This window comes from Sorex araneus, chromosome 2 (assembly GCF_027595985.1).
Source record: "Sorex araneus isolate mSorAra2 chromosome 2, mSorAra2.pri, whole genome shotgun sequence".
Taxonomy (NCBI): Eukaryota; Metazoa; Chordata; class Mammalia; order Eulipotyphla; family Soricidae; genus Sorex; species Sorex araneus.
The window spans coordinates 59,436,204-59,456,965 of NC_073303.1; the positions used below are offsets into that span (position 1 = coordinate 59,436,204).

The window sequence follows — 20,762 nt, forward strand, 5'->3', positions numbered from 1 at the left end:
CACTGTGATGTACAGTTACACACTAATGAACTTTTGTGTTTGCATTTCACTCATACAGCGATCGTTCACCCATCCCTCCACCAGTGCCCATTCACCTCCACCAATGATCCCAGTATCCCTCTCACCACCCCCACCCCGTCCCCCACCACCCCACCCTGCCTCTGAGGCAGGGCATTCCCCTTTGTTCTCTCTCCTTTTGGGTTTGCAATAGAGGTATTGAGTGATCCTCATGTTCGGTCTATAGTCTACTTTCAATTTGCATCTTCCAACCCGAATGGGTCCTCCCAACATTTTCTACTAGGTGTTCCCTCCTCTCTCTGAGCTGTCTTTTCCCCCTGCATGTGACGCCAGCTTCCAAGCTGTGGGGCAGACCTCCTGGTCCTTATCTCTACTACTCTTGGGTGTTAGTCTCCCACTCTGTTATTTTATATTCCACAGATGTGTTCGATCTTTCTATTAAGACTCTCTCTTGGAGCCTGTTTTTTCCCCTTGAATATAGATCTTTCTTTCTTTTCTGTGTCTCTCTACTCTGGGGAAGCCTTTGTTCTCTTTGATCAGGGGTTACCTCTCTCACTCTCCCCTCGTGTCTTTCTAAGTTTTGTTCAATAAAATCTTTCTTGTTTCACACTTACAACAAAAGTTCAATTTAAGGGTCTGAGGAGACGCTTGGACATGTGTCTGGCCCAGGTTCTGTCTTTGACACCGAGAGGGCTACAGATGCCTTGGCAACACTGGGTGTCATCCTGGGGACTCCTGAGCACCTGACCAGGCCAGAGCAGCACAGCATCCCCCGACTCTGGCTCTAAACAAGACCCCTTGGCCCAGCTTCACTGGGATTGGCTCCCCAGGCACTCTGGCAGCTGCTTAGGAGAACCCCTAGAATGTATCAGTAGCTTATCGTGTTTGGTGCTTTGGGGGCGTAAGCATAGATTCCGTGCCTGGCAGTATAAGACACAGAATGGGTTAGACTCTAAGGACATGTGCTGGACTCTCATAAATACTGGTTGGGTTTATATTATTGTTTGGATTTCCTTGATCTTGCTATTTTATTTTGTAAGTTTTTTCTGATTTTTAAAGCCATGGAAAAATTTGAAATAGAAATTAAAAAATGGGCAAGTAAATGAAACATAATCTACTGCTATTAGCATTTTGTATATCCTCTCAATGTTTATTATTAGTAATATTCAACTTTTATGATATGCATTATGTGATTTTCTCAGATTTTGTTTTGAGGTGAGTGCTGGGGATCGAAGCACGGTCAGCAAGGCAAGCTTCTTACCCACTGTCTCTACAGCCCTGTCACTTTTTCATTAGTATTCACAAATAAATTTAAACAAAATTTAAACCAAGCACTGTAGAATTTCAAGAGTTTTTGCACCTCTAAATGTATGCAAAATTTACACCCACAACTAGATTTCTGCTGTCATCCACTGTATTATTTATGGTGAGGGTGGTGGTCTTCTGTGCAGTAGTAGTTACGGTTCTGGGCTTTGGGAGTGTCATGAGGCAATGAGGAGGAGGACTAGATGGAACATAAGGAAACTGGGGAAAGGTGCTGAGTACCTTGGTGGTGTACGAGATACATAACTTGATTCAGACCATAAATGCAACACTATTGTACACATGTTGCCTTAACTCTAATGACACATTCTTTCCTGGGAGGAGCCACACCTGGATTCTCAGGGCTTATTCCAGGCTTCCTGCTCAGGGATCACTCCTGGGAGGGCTCAAGGAGTCCTGTAGGGTGCTAAGGATTGAACCCGAGTCAGCTGCACACATAATAGGGGCCTGCCTGGTAGGTGTGGTTTGGGAACGATGTAGCTTGGTTAGCGACTTCAAGCACGGATGTGGGCTCCCTGGTATAGATTGAGTCCATACTGGGAGGAACTGAGTTAGTGTAGCTAGGCATGAGTTAGTAAATGCACTCGACCTCCTAGTGCTCAGCCCTTCGAAGAGCTTTTGTGTTTGTTGGGCCCCACCCCGTCTTCATGCTAGAAGTTACTCTTAGCTGTGAGCTCCGGACTTGCTCCTGGTATTTGGGAGACAAAATAGGATACTAGGGATTGAGTCCCGGTCAGCTGGGTGCAAGGCAAGTCTCCTAACTACTGTACTCTCTCTGGCGCCAGCCTTGGCTTTGCCTTTGAAACAGTGGAGTTCACCTCTGGAATTTGTCCCCAAGATGTTTCCTTCAAAGGTAGATGAAAGATAGAGCCTTGCAGCTACACTGAGATGAAATCTGATTCTGCCCTGTCTGGATCAGTGTGGTTTCTTATGGGCCGTGCCATGTACAAAAGGTGGGAGACTGATCTTTTGTTTGTTTGTTTGTTTGTTCAACCTCCTGTTTCCCCAGACAACTTTCCTGGTGTGCTAGTACCAGAGAGATTACTCCTAGGTGGTTAGTGACACCCCATTCCCTGTGTTCCGCAGTTGGGATTGCCCTCCTTAATTTCTGGCTCTAACTTGAGTCCAGGTTGTCATTCATTCATTCACTCACTCATTCCTGTGGACTACTCTGCTGGAAAGGTGTCTTGAACTCCCCAGGATCCTTTTTGGCAGGATCTCAGACTAGAGTCTGTATTCAATTCAGTTTCTGTTGTCGATGTCGCCATGACGGTGGGAAGGAACTACACAGACTCTCCTGCCCTGTCATCTTGGCCCCCTCTTCCAAGGATAACTAAGGTCATCCCCTCTCAAGTACTTGTTGCAGGTGACTGATGTGAAGTGGGGCCCAAGGAAGGAAGCCTCTGGGAAGAAGTGCTCTCAGATTTCTTTTTTTTTTTAATTTAATAGTTTATTTTTAATTAGTGAGTCAACGTGAGGGTACAGTTACAGATTTATACATATTTGTGCTCATGTTTCTCCCTTACAAAGTTTGATAACCCATCCCTTCACCAGTGCCCATTCTCTACCAAAAGTAAACCCAACATCCCTCTCCCCCCTCCCCAGTCCTGTCTCCCCCCACCCCACACTGCCACTATGGCAGGGTATTCCCTTTTGTTCTCTCTTTCTGATTAGGTGTTGTGGTTTGCAATAAAGGTGTTGAGTGGCCATTGTGTTCAGTCTCTAGTCTATATTGGGCCCGCATCATCTTTCCCCCACATGACCTCCAATCACATTTTACTTGGTGTTCCCTTCTCTGAGTTGCCCAGAATGAGAGACCAGCCTCCAAGCCATGGAGACAACCTCCTGGTACTTATTTATACTATTCTTGGGTGTTAGTCTTATAGTCTGTTATTCTATAGTCCACAGATGAGTGCAATCTTCCTATGTCTGTCTCTCTCTTTCTGACTCATTTCACTTAGCATAATACTTTCCATGCTGATCCACTTATATGCAAACGTCATGACCTCATTCTTTCTAACAGCTGCATAGTATTCCATTGTATAGATGTACCAGAGTTTCTTCAACCAGTCATCTGTTCTAGGGCACTCGGGTTTTTTCCAGATTCAGATTTCTTTTTGACCCACCTCACCACCAAGAAAATGCCTGGTGAGGGTTAGGGCTGGTACATTGGGCTTGGAGCACCCGTGTGACATGAACACCAGTTCCTCTAGCCCCACAGAGCAGCAGCTGAGCCGCTCCAGAAGTCTACCTGGCCAGAACCAGGCAGAAACTCCTCCCCTCTCCCATCATCTGAGTTCTCAGGCTGCCATGGACTCAGGTTGGAGCTAGAAATTACCTTTGCAGAAAAAGGAAAGTCAGTCCTAACTTCTGTCCAGGTTTTCTAGAAACCAGTGCCTTCCCTCACGAAAAAAGCAACTTCAGATGAAATAGTGAATAAAGAAATATATATATATTTTTGGCCATACCTGAAAGTGATCAGGGGTTATTCCTGGCTCTGAGCTCGGGGATCAGTTCTTTTCTTTTCTTTTCTTTTCTTTTCTTTTCTTTTCTTTTCTTTTCTTTTCTTTTCTTTTCTTTTCTTTTCTTTTCTTTTCTTTTCTTTTCTTTTCTTTTCTTTTCTTTTCTTTTCTTTTCTTTTCTTTCTTTTCTTTTTTGCTTTTTGGGTCACACCCGGCAATGCATAGGGGTTACTCCTGGCTCTGCACTTAGGAACTACTCTGGCAGTGCTCAGGGGACCATATGGGATGCTGGGAATCAAACTCGGGTCAGCTGCATGCAAGGCAAACGGTCTACCCGCTGTTCTATTGCTCCAGCCCCAGGGATTAGTTCTTAGAGAATAATGGGTGCTGGGGATAGAACCCAGATCAGCTGCATGCAAGGCAAGCATTCTACCCACTATACTGTTGCTCCAGTCCCCAAAATAGAGTCTTAAAGAGAAGTTTGCTTTAAAAATATTAGGGGGAAAAGAGATAATGTGCTTAAAAGTTATCACAGGCTTCTCCAGTGGATGAATTTTGGAAATAAATTACATATGGTTTTCCTCCAAATTGCCTCATCCTGGCAGTGCTTTGGGAACAATATGGGATGCTGGGGATAGAACCAGGGTCAGCGGTGTACAAGGCAAGCACCTTACCTGCTGTTCTTCTTTTCGGCACCATATTATTATAACCTTCTGAAGCCGCTCCTTTTTCTGAGGGGACTCACCCTTTCTGCTTGGCACCTCAGTTTCTATGTGGGTGATTTTCTCCAAAGAGCTCGATATTTACATGCTTGCACTTGGGGACAACTGTAGGCCTAGGGACCAAGGCAGTTTCTTGTTATTTTTTAAAAACTATTTCCTGAGTAACTCATTACCAGTCCTCTCATCTATCAACTCACAACACTGTGTTCTCCCAAATTGTACTAAATATTGTTGCTGTTGGCACAGCAAAGTGGGGGGGGGGGGGCGAGGGAAGTAGACTTGAGGAGTGCTTCCACTTGGCTTGATCGTTGGGCACCAGCATTGAGGGAAGGGCCTGGCATAGGTCAGGACTGGTAAAGTCTGCCAGGAGCATCGGCATGGCACGGACACGCATGTCCCACCAGGCCCACCAGGCAGCCACCAAGCTGCACCTGAAGCCTACTTGTTCTGCACGGCCTCGGGGTGATGCTGCCCCCCGATGACTCTAGGAGCCGGTGGAGCGAGGAATTACCCTTCGCAAGAGAGGAAGTCAGTCCCAACTTGGACACAAGCATTCCGGGTTCCTTGTCTTTCCCTCACAGAAAACAAGTTCAGGAGGAGGTGAAATAATGAAGCAAGATAGTTTTTATTGGAACTTACTTAGAAAGATCTGAGGGAAAGTATGTGTTCCAGAGGGAACAGGAGCTTCTCCAGAGTGGAGAAAGCAACAAGACAAGAGACAGTAAGTGTGATCGTCCCCAGGGTCCCACGTGGGTTTGAAGAGCTTTGGGGACCAGTCTTGAGACAGTTCTTCCAAACGTTTTTTCTGGAGTGTTGCATGCATGGAAGTTAATCTGGTTGTTACCATAGGAAAGCCTTGTACTGTTGATGTTCTTCTCATAATCTTGTCTCTTGCATGGTGGAATCTCAGATTCTTCTGTAGCTTCTCCTTTTTTGTGGGGTTCATCCTTCTCAGGGCAGTGCTTTAGCTTCTCTTCTCCCAAAACCTCAGAATTTGTATTTTAAAAGGGGTGCGGTTCTATGCCTTCTGGCTACTTCTTGGTTAAGCAATCTCGTCTCAAATTTTATTGTTTCCCCAAGTATATGACCTGGGGCTCCTAGTATGATGCCACTCGGTATTGGGGAGGTGCAGGGGAGAGGGGGAAGCACGAAGAGTGGGTATCAGGGATTACTCCTGACTGCTCAGGGGATGTATTGGGTGACGGGGATTGAATCTGGGTTAGCCGCATGCAAGGTAATTGTCTCCCCTCTCTACTATCTCCCAGACCTCTAAGTATGTTTTGTTTGTTTGTTTTTGGGTCACACCAGTGATGCTTGGGACTTACTCTTGGCTCTTTGCTAGGAAATCACTGGTGGGACTCTTAGCATTATATAGGATGCAGGGATCAAAGTCTGACCAGCTGCTGAGTGCAGTGCAAACACTTTGTATGCTCTCTCTCTCTCTCTCTCTCTCTCTCTCTCTCTCTCTCTCTCTCTCTCTCTCTCTCTCTCTTCCCTCCCCACCCCCACCCCCAATAAGTACTTTTGGACCTGTGTTTATCAAGCCTCTTGAATCGGTGCCTTGAAGAATCTTACATCAGTTTTGAAAGTTTGTCAGCTTAGAGAGAATCTGGGTCTCATTCTCTTATCTTCCTGGAACTCCAATTACATGTATTTTATACCTTTTTGTCTCATGCCTCTTTCTGTGTTCTACTCTTTTTCTATACTGCTTCAGTCTGTTGTTATTGTTATTATTTTTTTAGTCTACATTCCAATTACCAAATGCTCTCATCAGCTAAGTTTATCCTCTCAAAATCTGTCTCTTTAAATCTGTTATTGCCTCTTCAGCTCCAAGCCCACCCATTTGTACTCTACTTTGTGGTGCTAAAAGAGGACTCCAGCAACCACATTTCCGCCTTGAAATCTGATTCCACATTAGATCGGAAAATAAGCAGCACTAGAGACTACAAAAAAAGAGAAAAGAGGGATTTTTTTTTTTCAAATTTTGGGCCACAGCCAGCTGTGCTGTGGGGTCCCTCCTGCAGGGGCTGGGGGGTTCTGGGCAGTGCCGGGGATCGAGCCCAGGTAGGTTGTGTGCAAGGCAAGTGCCCTACTCACTACTGTACCATCTCTCCTTTCAAAGAGGGGATTTTTAAAAATTCTTGTTTGTGGACTTTTGATATAAGCAGAAAGAATGGGATGGGCCCAGACAACGAGAATTTTAAAGAAAAAAACTAATACCCAGTTTGGATTTGAAGAAGTTGCCAAGTCACCAACCCTGAAGTATCACTTGTATCACTTGTAGTCCCGTTGATCTTCGATTTGCTCCAGCGGGCGCCAGTAACGTCTCCATTTGTCCCTGTTGCAAGCTAGTGCAGCCCAATGATATCTGCTTGCTCCAGGGACAGGAAACCCTGAAGTAGCCTGCAGATATGAGGACAACACCATAAGCAGAAACTGAGTCACCACCAAGAGAAGACAGACCCTCCTCAGCAAAAAGCTCCCCAATGAGCAAAAGGTCACGTCAAGATCATGGAAGACTCTTTGTTCACACCCTAGTGATAAAGCCCCAGGTGGAACAGCTTGGGGGAAAGCCTTACTACAAAACCACCTTTGTAAAGGCAAAATTCTCTACAGCCCACATCACAGCCTGCACTATACTCACTCCCCCCCTCTCTCTGTACCCATCTTTACATTTTTCTAAATACTTTACATTTTACTTTGCTATTTACCACCTTCTGAAAATCTTTTCAGGGAAGAAAGGTGACATTTCTGAAAGACCTGGGAAAGAGTTAGGGCCCACCTGCCTTTTCTTGCTAAGAGCAATGCCTTACTCTAGCCTGAGCCCATAGCTCTTGGGTGACAGGAACTAGTTCCCTATGGCATGTGGATCAAGTGGATCCCAGGTGCTGATTGGCAGCCGCCTCGTGGGACTGACAGGGTCAAGCCTTCTTCCTGTGTAGGAGATTCCACCAGAATCTAGCTCACCGCAGATTCTACCAGAATCTACCAGAATCTACCAGATTCAATCAGATTCTACCAGATTCTATCAGATTCTACCAGAAAATACCTTATCACAGATTCCATCAGCCCTAACCCTTGCCAGGCACTTCCCTGTAACCAAGGTGGGTTCAGTCGAAGCATTCATCTGTCAAGGAGACAGTTCCTACCCTCCACTTCACACAACTCACCTGCAAAACTTGGTGAGCTCTCCCGACCGGTGAGCTGTAACGTCATTTATGAGCTACCCCCGGCACCCATATTTTTGTAATAGCCACTTCTCCCACTTGCAACATTCCTATGAAATTTTTTTTCTCTTAGCAGAACTTTTGATTGCTCCCTTCAGCTTTGCTTCTTGAAATGTATTCCTGTAGCATCAGCTGAATCTAGTTTGTAGTTTTTTCCCCTCTCTTGTACAACTGCATTCATGATATTTTCACACTCTAATAATAGTCTTTTAGTCACCTCCTTTATACCTAGTTAACAATTCTCCGTGTAAAACTCCTGCTATTCAAATTACTGGTAGTGTTTGCTTCTCTCCTGGAGCCTGACTGTTACATCCACTTATTGGGTTCTTATTTTCAGCTGTATTTCTCAATAGTATTGTTAACACCAAAGTGGATTTTCCTGCGTTAGTGGGTTCTTTTTTTTTTTTTTTTTCAGACTTTTAAAAGCTTTTTTTTTTTTTTTAATTTATTTTTTTTTTATAGTTTATTTTTAATTAGTGAGTCAACGTGAGGGTACAGTTACAGATTTATACATTTTTGTGCTCATGTTTCTCCCTTACAGAGTTTGATAACCCATCCCTTCACCAGTGCCCATTCTCCACCACCAGTAAACCCAACATCCCACCCCCCCTTCCCAGTCCCGTCTCCCCCCACCCCACCCTGCCACTATGGCAGGGAATTCCCTTTTGTTCTCTCTCTCTGGTTAGGTGTTGTGGTTTGCAATAAAGGTGTTGAGTGGCCATTGCGTTCAGTCTCTAGTCTATATTTGGCCCGCATCATCTTTCCCCCTCATGACCAACAACCACATTTTACTTGCTGTTCCCTTCTCTGAGTTGCCCAGAGTGAGAGAACAGCCTCCAAGCCATGGTGACAACCTCCTGGTACTTATTTCTACTATTCTTGGGTGTTCGTCTTATAGTCTATTATTCTATATTCCACAGATGAGTGCAATCTTTCTATGTCTGTCTCTCTCTTTCTGACTCATTTCACTTAGCATGATACTTTCCATGTAGATCCACTTATATGCAAACGTCATGACCTCATTTTTTCTAACAGCTGCATAGTATTCCATTGTATAGATGTACCAGAGTTTCTTCAACCAGTCATCTGTTCTAGGGCACTCGGGTTTTTTCCAGATTCTGGCTATTGTAAACAGTGCTGCGGTGAACATATAAGTGCATATGTCACTTCGACTATACTTTTTGGTTTTTCTGGGATATATTCCCAGCAGTGGTATTGCTGGGTCAAATGGGAGCTCAACCTCAAGTTTTTTGAGAGTCGTCCATACTGTTTTCCAAAAGGGCTGAACTAGCCGGCATTCCCACCAGCAGTGTAGAAGGGTCCCTTTCTCCCCACATCCTCTCCAACAGCGGTTGCTTTTGTTCTTTTGGATGTGTGCTAGCCTCTGTGGTGTGAGGTGGTATCTCATGGTTGTTTTGATCTGCATCTCTCTGACGATTAGTGATGTAGAGCACTTTTTCATGTGTCTTTTGGCCATTCGTATCTCTTCCTTGGTAAAGTTTCTGTTCATTTCTTCGCCCCATTTTTTGATGGGGTTGGATGTTTTCTTCTTGTAGAGTTCAACCAGTGCTTTATATACCCTTGATATCAACCCCTTATCTGATGGGTATTGTGTAAATATCCTTTCCCATTCTGTAGATAGTCTTTGTATTCTGGTCGCTGTTTCTTTTGCGGTGCAGAAGCTTTTTAGTTTAATGTAGTCCCATTTGTTGATCTCTGTTTTTACTAGATTGCTTAGTTCCGTGTCATCTTTGAAGATACCTTTATCTTCAATATCCTGGAGGGTTTTGCCTACCTTGTCTTCAATGTACCTTATGGTTTGTGGTCTGATGTTGAGGTCTTTAATCCATTTTGATCTGACTTTTGTGCATGGTGACAGATCGAGTTCTAAGCCCATTTTTTTGCATGTGGTTGTCCAGTTGTGCCAGCACCATTTGTTAAAGAGACTTTCCTTGCTCCACTTCACATCTCTTGCACCTTTATCAAAGATTAGATGATCATACATTTGAGGTTGTGTGTGGGGATATTCCACCCTGTTCCATTGGTCTGCAGTTCTGCTTTTGTTCCAGTACCATGCTGTTTTAATTGTTACCGCTTTGTAGTAGAGTTTAAGGTTGGGAAGGGTGATGCCTCCCATCATCTTTTTCCCAAGAATTGTTTTAGCTATCCGTGGGCGTTTATTGTTCCATATAAATTTCAGGATTGCTTGCTCCGCTTCTTTGAAGAATGCCATGGGTATCCCCATAGGGATCGCGTTAAATCTGTATAATGCTTTGGGGAGTATTGCCATTTTGACAATGTTTATTCTCCCTATCCATGAGCAGGGGATATTTTTCCATTTCCTCATGTCCTCTTTTATTTCATGAAGTAGAGTTTTATAGTTTTCTTTGTAGAGGTCCTTTACTTCTTTAGTTAAGCTGATTCCAAGGTATTTGATTTTCTGGGGCACAATTGTGAATGGGATTGCTTTTTTCATGTCCCTTTCCTGTGTCTCGTTGTTTGCATATAGGAAGGCCCTGAAGGAAGAAATGGAGGAGACAGGGCTAATAGACCTATACAGGGCTATATACCCCCAAAAGAAAGAATACACATTCTTTTCCAGTGCACACGGAACATTTTCCAAAATAGACCATGTTCTGGGCCACAAGTTATACCTTAATAGAATTGGAAAGATAGAAATTGTATCAACTATCTTTTCAGACCATGATGCACTGAAGATGGAAGTTAATCATGCACAGACTCGGAGAACCAAATCAAACACTTGGAAATTAAACAACTCACTATTGAACAATGAGTGGGTCACGGAGGAAATCAAGAAAGAAATTAAGAGATACCTCGAAACAAATGAGAATGAAGACACAAGCTACCAGAACCTATGGGACGCAGCTAAAGCTGTGTTAAGGGGAAAATTTATAGCTCTGCAAGCCTTCCTCAGAAAGGAAGAAAGGGCCTATATAGATAGTTTGACTTCGCAGCTCAAGATCTTAGAAGAGGACCAGCAAAAGGAACCCAAACCAGATCGAAGGAAAGAAATAATAAAACTTAGAGCAGAAATTAACGATATGGAAACCCGAAAAACAATCCATAAGATCAATGAAACAAAGAGCTGGTTCTTCGAGAAAATAAATAAGATTGATAAACCGCTAGCAAGACTCACAAAGAAAGAAAGAGAGAAAACCCTAATAAACCGAATCAGAAATGAAAAGGGGGACATCACAACAGAAACCAAGGAGATTCAAAGGATCATCAGAGACTACTTTGAAAGTCTGTATGCCACAAAACAAGAGAACCTAAAAGAAATGGATGAATTCCTTGACTCCTACAACCTCCCAAGACTGAGCCAAGAAGACGTGAAATACCTGAATAGGCCCATAAATATCAAGGAAATCGAAACGGTAATCAAAAGTCTCCCCAAAAACAAAAGCCCAGGTCCAGACGGATTCACTGGCGAATTCTTCCAAACATTCAAAGAAGACTTGTTGCCAGTTCTCCTTAAGCTTTTTCAGGAAATCGAAAAGACAGGAACCCTTCCGAACAGTTTCTATGAGGCACATATCTCCCTAATACCAAAAGCAAACAAAGACACCACTAACAAAGAAAACTATAGACCAATATCCTTGATGAATACCGATGCGAAGATTCTCAACAAAATACTAGCAAATAGAATCCAACAACTCATCAAAAAGATCATACACCATGACCAAGTGGGATTCATCCCAGGGATGCAAAGTTGGTTTAACATTCGGAAATCAATCAACATAATCCATCACATCAACAAAAGTAAAGATAAAAACCATATGATCATATCAATAGATGCAGAAAAAGCATTTGACAAGATCCAACACCCATTCATGATAAAAACTCTCACCAAAATGGGTTTTGGAGGAACTTTTCTCAAGATAGTCAAAGCCATCTACCATGAACCTATGGCGAGCATTATCATCAATGGAGAAAAACTAAGGGCTTTTCCTCTGAGATCGGGGACAAGACAAGGATGTCCACTCTCACCACTTCTCTTTAATATAGTACTGGAAGTATTAGCAATAGCCATCAGGCAAGAAAAAGATATTAAGGGGATTCAGATTGGAAAGGAAGAAATCAAGCTCTCACTATTCGCAGACGATATGATACTATACCTAGAGAAACCTAAAAGCTCTAGTAAGAAACTCTTAGAAACAATTGACCTATACAGTAAAGTCGCAGGCTATAAAATCAATACCCAAAAATCCATGGCCTTCCTATATGCAAACAACGTTAGTGGGTTCTTAAGCCATGTGTGAAAGATTTGCATACAACACTCAGAGGGTTAAAAGGTTAGTTTAAGTAGATGGTACTCGTCCTCCCCCAATGTCCAGGACTCTCCTACTCTCCTTTTACCATGTGTGATGTCAATCATCTGATCTCTCTCTCTCTCTCTCTCTCTCTCTCTCTCTCTCTCTCTCTCTCTCTCTCTCTCTCTCTTTTTATTTTTCTTTTTGAGTCATAACCAGCAATGTTCAAGGTTACTACTGGCCACTCAGGAATTACTCCTGGTGGTGCTCGGGGGACTATATGGGATTCTGGGAATCAAACCTGGGCTGTCTGCATGCAAGGCAAATGCCCTACCCACTGTGCTATCTCTTCAGTCCCTCATCCTATCTCTTTTTTTGTTTGTTTGTTTTTTGAGTCACACCCGGCGATGCACAGGGGTCACTCCTGGCTCTGCACTCAGGAATTATCCGTGGCGGTACTCAGGGGACCATATGGGATGCTGGGAATCGAACCCCGGGTTGGCTCTGTGTGCAAGGCAGACACCCTACCTGCTGTGCTATCACTCCAGCCCCTCATCCTATCTCTTGACTAATGCTGGTTGAGTGTATGGCTTCCCAAATCCTGTCCTTCATCATCTGGCCCAGTCTTGTCCCTGTGCCTTTCTCGCTCCAGTGTAAGCTTTCCTAGTCTGAACTCCTGCTGCTGGTCCTCTTTAGTGATTCCTGCCATCGCAGCTCTCCTCAAGTTTTAGCCAGGGCCACAGCCAAGTATGCATGTGTGGGATCCCTACTGTCCTACCATCTGCCCATGCATAGGAGCCCTGCCCGATGCTTCCATCTGTTCAGGGCTATGAGCCTGATTCTACCTGATCCTTCAATCTGTCTGGGTCTAGGTGAGTGTGTGAAGAAAGAGTCTGACTGGGAACTTCCTTTTATCTGCTGCCATCTCCCACCCCCAGCCACCCCATTAACTATTTTTCATTGGAGACCTTTATGATGGGTGAGATTTAAACTGTTTAAACTGTCCAGCTAAATTAACTAGTTCACCTGATGTTCCATTTCTCCGCTTTTGCTGTAACAATACTATTAACATTTCATTAATTTTTCCTTTCCTATTTAAATTCATTTCTCTCTAATATTTTGACTTATAAAATAATCTTAGAGACTGTTCCTGATGTTACTAGTATTTAAATCACCCAGGGATCTAATTCTATTATCCCTTTCCTTTGAGGCTTACCTTACTCCTTTACACTTCAGTATGAGGTCATGTCTCCAGTTAAGTCTTATACAGTTTATTTAATGGCATGCATTGTGCATAAACATTTGTTGAGACAAGTGAGTGTCTGGATGTGTTGTTTTCTAGATGGTTTGTGTTTCTTGCACCGGAAAGTTAATGAAATAGATTGCCTCAATTTAATTGAGCTGACAGGAAAATAGGCTTCAGTCTTCTTAGAACCCATCTTGATTTATCTTTTTAAAAAAAATCTTGTAGAGTCATATGTCCTTCTTTCCCAGAAGGGAGCATAACAGGACACATGCCATAGCCATGCCATCGGACCCCTGCGCCAGGTTGTTTCACTCGGGGCGCGCCAGAGTGGGGCGGGTGAGACCTCTCCCTGCCCCAAGGGACCCAGCCTCAGCACCCAAACACATCCATAACTCAAATGCTGCCAGACTCCTGGCTGCTCTCCACATGCTCGGGCTGAGCTTCACCCATGAGTCAACCTGTTCCTGGGCATCTCATACTTTACACCACTGATATACCAAGAGCAGCAAACCACATTTGATGGGGTTTAAAGATGGAGGCAACCAATCTTAGAGAAAAATATTTTTACACACACACACACACACACACACGTAAGCACACAAAGCTCAACCTTTAACAACATGTCAGTGATCTCTTATAGAAGGGCTTAATGGCCCCTTGATGAAATACAACAATCTTCACACTCTTTCCTCTAAGGAAAAATTTTTGGTAGCAATTTCAGTGTTGTTTTTTTTTTTTATAACAAACAATGCAAAATAAATTATGTTGGTTCTGCTTCGGAGCAGGGGTTGGAGTTTTGGAAGGAAACATCCATAATAAGATGGTGGGAATGTGTAATGGTGGTGGGATTGGTGTTCGAGTGTTAAATGTAATCAAATACTGTGAGCTACTTTATAAAATAAAATTAAAAAAATATTTTTTTTTGTTGAGATAACACTACTTTATAAGAGCAAATGCTCATGAGTTTTAGGGGCACATGTTACCACCCCACACTCAGCAAAGTGCCTGTGCCCACCACATAGGAACTTTATTCCCCTCCCCCTAGCCCTTTCCTTAGTTCTGTGCTCAGATAAGTCTGAGTAATGTGTCGTCTAAGTTCTGTGGTCAGAACCTAAGGGTTTGTTTTCTTTGAACACTGTCTATTCCCTTCCTTTTTTCCCTGCTTCATTTATTTTATTTTATTTTGTTTGTTAAGCCATAGCCATGGTGCTCAGGGTTTAATCCTGGCTCTGCACACAGGGATCACTCTGGGGGTGCTAGGCAACCATCTGGGGTGCTGGGATTGAACCCGGGGTTGGCTGCATGCAAAGCAGCACCTACCCACTGTGTTATCTCTCTTGGCCTATCCTTTGTGTCATTACTGATCAGATATGGATGAGCTCTTCTGGTTTTTGTCTGTTTTCTTATTTATTCTTCTTAGCAAGAAACACTCCTCATTTCTATCCATGTTGGAATAAAGAGCAAGCTTTCAGCTTCTCTGATAGTTGAGAAGAATTCTAGCACAACATACACCTCAGCATCTATGCGCTCGTCTATTGTTAGGCTCTTGGGTGGTTAAATGATGCTGGCTATTGGAACTGGAACTGCAGTGAACATGGATGTGCACATAGCTTTTCAAATTAATCTCTTTATATTAATTTGATGCCTGGTAGTTCTAATTTTTTGAGAAGTTGCCATACTTTAATCCATAGGGGCTAAATCACTAATCGCTTTACACTATGACCAATCATGAATGAAAGTTGTTTTCCTCCACCTTCCCACCAGCATTTGTTTTTATTTATTTATTTATTATTATTTTTTTTCCACCAGCATTTGATGCTTCTAGACTTTCTGATAGTCTATTATCACTGGTTTCAGTGATAATAGATAATATCACACTGTCAGTTTGATTTGCCTTTCCCTGATAATCAGTTATGGTGAACATTTTTTCATGTGTCGGTTGGTCAACTTTGAAAAAGTGTCTATTCAGCTTTTCTCCTTACTATTTTCTTAGGTAGGGTTGATGTTTTTGTTGTAATTGAATTTTGTAAGTCCTTTATGTACATATTTTAGACATATTTGTTAACTGTATGGTTGTGAATATTTTCTTCCAGTTAGTAGGATGTCTTTTTGTTTATTTTAATTTCACATCTTTCATAGTGCAAATTTCTTTGTCCCATTGTTAATTTTTTTTTTGTTTCCCTTGTCAATCCAGTTCAGTCATTGACAACACCTCTAAAGCTAGTAAGTATATTGCTTATATTTTCTTCAGTGTCTTCAGGTCTAACATCTCAGTCTTTGATTTATTTTTTAAATTAACTTTGGTGCATGTTATGAGAGTCTTCCAATTTTATTCTTGTGCATGTGAATGTCCAATGTCACCAGCATTATTTATTGAACAGATTTTCCTGACTGAATTTTGTGTTCTTGATTTCTTTGACATACATTAATTATTCATATATCTGAGGGATTATTTATAATCTCACTTCTATTTCATTCATCTAAATAAGTGTCTGCTCTCATTCCAGTATCTCAGTGTTTTGAATACTATAGCCTTATTTTCTAGTTAAAGTTAAGGAATAGGATTGGTTTTCCTGTATTTCTTATGTATAATATTTTTAGTGTTCAACTAGAAGCTATGGTCTTTGGAATTGGTGACCTACCCTGGAGTCCAATTATACTATTCTCAGAAATAGGCAACTAGATATTTTGTTCAGTTTATTAGCTATCAATTTCTAATTGAGAATGAGAAAATCTCCCACTGGATGCTTCATATTAGACTCAACTTCCTCTGTTTCTTCCCCGCTGAGATCTCAAGCTGTCACTACCTTCTTGGCATTCTTCTCTCTTTCTTTCCTACTCTTTTTAAAAATTTCATTAAGAGCCATACTTTACAAAGTTGCTAATAGCTGAGTTTTAGGCATATCTATCAACACCAATCCCTACACCAATGTCAGTTCCACCAGTATTCCCAGATTCCCTCCCCACCCCAACCCCCCTTCTGCCCATCAACTTGACAGGCACTTTACAAAGTTTCATGGTTGCAGTTTAAATCTCATGTTTTCAGTTTTATTGAATCTGGTTTTTTTTTTAATTTTTTGGGTCACATTCGGCGAGGCACAGAGGTTACTCCTGGCTCTGCACTCAGGAATTACCCCTGGCTGTTCTCAGGGGACCATATGGGATGCTGGGAATTGAACCTGGGTTGGCTGCATGCAAGGCAAATGCCCTACCCGCTATGCTATCACTCCATCCCCTGAATCTGTATTTTTGGGATAGCGCTCACTTATTTCACTGGCATAACTGAAGCCCTGATGCCTGTTCATTTGTTCCTTCTTGTTCTCTTTCTCCCCCCACTTGATTTCTTCCCTTCTCTGTCTGTCTCCTCTCTAAACACTGGGGTTGAGAATGATCTAAGCATCCCCTTTTTACTACATTTCCTCAGTCAGTATTCTGTATTCCACAGATTAAGTCAGATCACCTTGCATTTGTCTTTCTTCTGGCTTGATTTTCTCAGCATGATATCTTCCAGTTCCAACTATATTGCAGCAAATTGCATGAACTCATTGTTCCAATGTATATACCACATCTCCATAATCCATTCATCCATTGTTGGACACCTAGATTGATTCCATATCTTAGCTATTGTACTGAGTGCAGCAATGAATAATGGTGTGAATATGTCCTTTTGAGAGAGTGTTTTTATGTTCTCGGGATAGATACCCAAAAGTGGATTTGCGTGGTCATATGGCAGTTCAGTTCTATCTAGGTTTACTGAGATCGCCCCATACTGTTTTCCATAGGAGTAGTACCAGACAACATTTCCACCAGGAGTGGATGAGAGTTCCCTTTTCATCACCTCCCTGCCAACACAGATTATTCCTATTGTCTCTCATGTCTCCACATGTATCTGATATGTGCCATTATCATGGGTATGAGATGGTATCTCATTGTTCTCTTGATTTGGATTTTTCTGATGATAAGTGATGTTGAGCATTTTTTTCATGTGCCTACTGGCCATCCACCTGTCTTCCTCTGAGAAATGTCTATTAATTTCCTCTCCCATTTGATAGTATTTTATAATTTCTTGTTATTGATCTTTGTGAGTATTTTGTACATCCTGAATAGCAAACCTTTATCTGATGTGTTGAATGCAAATGTATTTTTTTCCCATTCAGTTAGCTATCTTATAGTTTTATCCTGTATTTTTCATTTTTTTTTCCAAGCAGAAGCTCTTTAACTTTACGTAGTCCCATTTGCTATTTTTTTTTTACTTATTTGCCTTTGCCAGTGGTATCAGACCACTGAATGCTCCTTTGAAGGATCCAAATTGAAAAAAAAAACCAGACTATCACTCTTTGCCGATAACATGATAATATACATAGAAGACCATAAAAAGTCCACAAAAATACCTCCTAGAAACAATAAGCTGGTAGAGCAAAGTAGCTGGGTACAATACACAAAAATCAGTTACATTTTTTTCTTTTACAAAGTTACAAAGATATTTATGATTGAGTTGTAGGCATGCATTGTTCCAACACCAATCTCTTCACCTGTGTCTAAAAATATATGGAACACTTCACAAATTTGCATATCATCCTTGCCCAGGGGCCGGCTAATTTATGTAAGATTCCAATTTTAGTGTATATACTCCTAAAGTGAGCAATTCTTAGCTTTCGTATGCCTTCAAACATATTTCATATATATCTACAAATATATGTAATTCTATTTCAGAAATGTTTTATACTATTGAATAATATATTTTTTTATAATTCTAAAGATTTCTATTATACTAGCTGGGTCCTACATATTCACTTTTAACAGAATATTAATAAACAGCAAAGTAATCAATAAAGACAATATTATTTCTACTTCTCACCATATTTTGATAGTCTCCAATTCTATGTTAAGACTTCACTCTTGGCTTGTCAGTACTGTCCTAATCTCCATTTTACAAGAGCAAATCCTCCAAGTATGTTTTAGTTCCAAACAAATAACATTTACAGGAACTTGTAGTATCATTCATTGGAATGGTGTATTTTTTGTTGACACTTTAGTAGAGTTATTAATAATTACTTTTACTCCTGACTGTGGCTTTGAGTCAGAGGAAAGGCCTGTAAGATATGTTATGCACACGTGTTAAATGATGATTCTCAGCCTCCATTTACAATTAGTATCTCAGCGACTTAGTGTAGCATTTCCCAAATATCTTGAAACACAAGAAGCTATTTCTCGTTTTCTTGATTCTTGTTCCTGGAAATTCTGAATCAGTAGGTCTGGACTGTGGACTGCTGATTCTTATGACCAGACAAACTTGGAAAAACTGATCTTGTTGTTATTATTATATCACAGATGAGCCAGTCAATAATTAAAACAGTCTTATAAATAACTAAATATAGCAGAGGAATGATACTGACCTTGCATATTACTTGAACATTAAACAAAGTTTCAGCTTGAATGAAGCTACATTGTATAATACAATGGAAGAATTAAGGCTTATTTATTTCTGTGCCAGGATTCAACCCAGAGTCTTATAACTTTGGACACTATCACCACTTATTACTTACCACAAAAAAACAAAACGTGTCAACACCTAAGTATATATGTGTACATGTATATACAAATATATATATGTATATAGTTTTGTTTTGTTTTTTACTTTTGGGTCACATGAGCAGTGCTCAGGAATTACTCCTTACTCTGCATTCAAGAATTACTCCTGATGGTGCTTGGGGGAACCATATGGGATGCTGGGGAATCAAACCCTGGTCTTCTGTGCGCAAGGCAAACACCCTGCCCACTCTACAGTCACTTCAACCCTGCACAAAAGCATATTCTTAAGGCATTTAAGTATTTGGGAGAGTAAGAAGGTTGTAGAAATGTAAATGTGAATAAAGGTAGAAGAACATCTTTTAAGAAATTTAACTGAATATTTGAATGTAATCTGCTTATGAAATTTTGTACTTCTCTGATGGAAAATATATGCACTTTAATATATTTGCAGTCAATATCATTGCCTGTTATATAAGATGAATTATCATGTATTTCTGAGTTTATGTGAAAGATTTAACAATGCAGCATTATCAGTTCTTAGCTACAGTAATAACTAATCAATAATGTTTACTGTTAGGTTGAAAGACTATTTTAAAGTTAGATATGGTACTGATTGACATGCTTTCCAAACATTTTTAGAAAAAATAAGATGCAATATCCATTAAATGGGATGTTCATATTTTACTTATAAGTAAGATGTTTTCACTGATAGTAAATTTAACTGACATTCTTTCCCCCTTCCTCTGTACTGATTTGTTTGTAATGTAACTTAATTGGGCAGTACAAATTTATTTTAAGTCTTATCTGAAAGAATTTAGAGATTCCATTTTTCTCATTCAAATTCCATTCCCTTTAGTTCAGGGAATTTGTCTATGTAACTTGATCCTGTCTGGATATAATCCTTAGAACAGCATTTCTCAGCCAGTGTACAGATGGCCTCTATACATCTCTAGGACATTCCAAGGGGACTACTGGTAAAAATCAAGCAAATGGGTGACCATGGCATGAGACTTGGGTACCAACTGGTTGGGCAGAGGGATGTAGGGAAGAAACAAGTTTGAAAGGAAGCCATGAAAGTTTCTTTGAAAGAAACTTGCCTATCGGCTTCTCGACTTAATGCATCCCAAGAGATATTTGTAAAAGAATTAGTTGAAATATTTTTTTTGAAATTATACTAATATGAGCTTGAGACCATTTTTTTTCCAAAAATATTTTGAGTCAATAAAGTCAACCCAAGAGTTAGAGGAGTGAGAAATGTCAGGCCAAGGTATCGTTTGCAATGACAGGAGCCATTGTGGTTTTACGATATAGGAAATACTTTTTAAAAATATACAGCTGCAGTGGGGCTGGAGTGATAGCACAGCAGGTAGGGCGTTTGCCTTGCACGCGGCCGACCCGGGTTCAAATCCCAGCATCCCTTATGGCCCCCTGAGCACGGCCAGGGGTAATTCCTGAGTGCAGAGCCAGGAGTAACCCCTGAGAATCACCAGGTGTGACCCAAAAAGCAAAAATATATATATATATATATATATATATATATATATATATATATATACAGCTGTGGTGGCTGAGAACAAATGGAGCACACACACTTCAATGGGGGAAACAGATGGACAGAAGGTGACTTGAAGGCACGGGAAGGGGTCTGGGACACTCTGGTGGTATTGAGATGAGGTAACTGTGTACAAATACAAAAAGTGTCTATATCATTGTAAATTGGTTCTTTTAAATAAAACAAAGCATTATTTTTATGCAGAAGTCTGGCACCTAAGAGATAACTGAATGTTCTGAGCCCATGCAAAACACACAGCAGCCTGAGCCTGACGCCCAGCGTCACGTCTTTCCACAGTACCACCACAAGAGACCCTGAGCACAGAGTCGGGAGTAGCCGCGGAGCACGGGCTGATGTGACCCCAAAGCAAATCACAAACCAATGCCAGTCTCCAGCAAGAGGAAAAATA

General features: G+C 41.4%; 1 pseudogene; it reads right to left on the minus strand.

The window, feature by feature from the left end:
- Positions 1-17,811: 17,811 nt before the first annotated feature.
- On the minus strand, positions 17,812-17,910 carry LOC129402898 (U6 spliceosomal RNA; annotated as a pseudogene).
- Between the last annotated feature and the right edge of the window lie 2,852 nt (positions 17,911-20,762).